We start from the raw sequence: 357 nt of genomic DNA, 5'->3' as shown, positions 1-357 counted from the left end.
ACAAATTTTGAACCTTCCAGCATACCATCATGGACATTGGTGAAATATTTACTGCAAGTAGACACTGAACTGTAGTCTTGGACTACACAATATGCATGCCTTATTATTCACCACGACCATCAATGAACCATCAAAAACTTTTTCATTATTAATGAGACATATGTAGCATCCACTTTAGCCTCCTGGCAAATCCACAATATCAAACTCATAACCTCATAACCCTTCCTCTCCATTACCATGTTTTCCTGCCTCTCTTTTTGCAAATGGAACACAGTAAATGAGTTAGTAATTCTGGTACTGGTACAAAGGGTCAGGGGAGTGACAGCAAGTAAGGAAAAAAAGAGGTACAGGTTGCTG

At 38.9% G+C, this 357-nt stretch overlaps 1 protein-coding gene across 1 annotated transcript in view; it reads right to left on the bottom strand.

The window, feature by feature from the left end:
- LOC119585127 overlaps nucleotides 1–357 on the bottom strand; it is a 9,823-nt gene that overhangs the window by 442 nt on the left and 9,024 nt on the right. The window lies entirely within an intron of this gene.

Source organism: Penaeus monodon, chromosome 19, assembly GCF_015228065.2.
Source record: "Penaeus monodon isolate SGIC_2016 chromosome 19, NSTDA_Pmon_1, whole genome shotgun sequence".
NCBI lineage: Eukaryota > Metazoa > Arthropoda > Malacostraca > Decapoda > Penaeidae > Penaeus > Penaeus monodon.
This window is presented reverse-complemented; position numbering and strand designations above follow the sequence as displayed.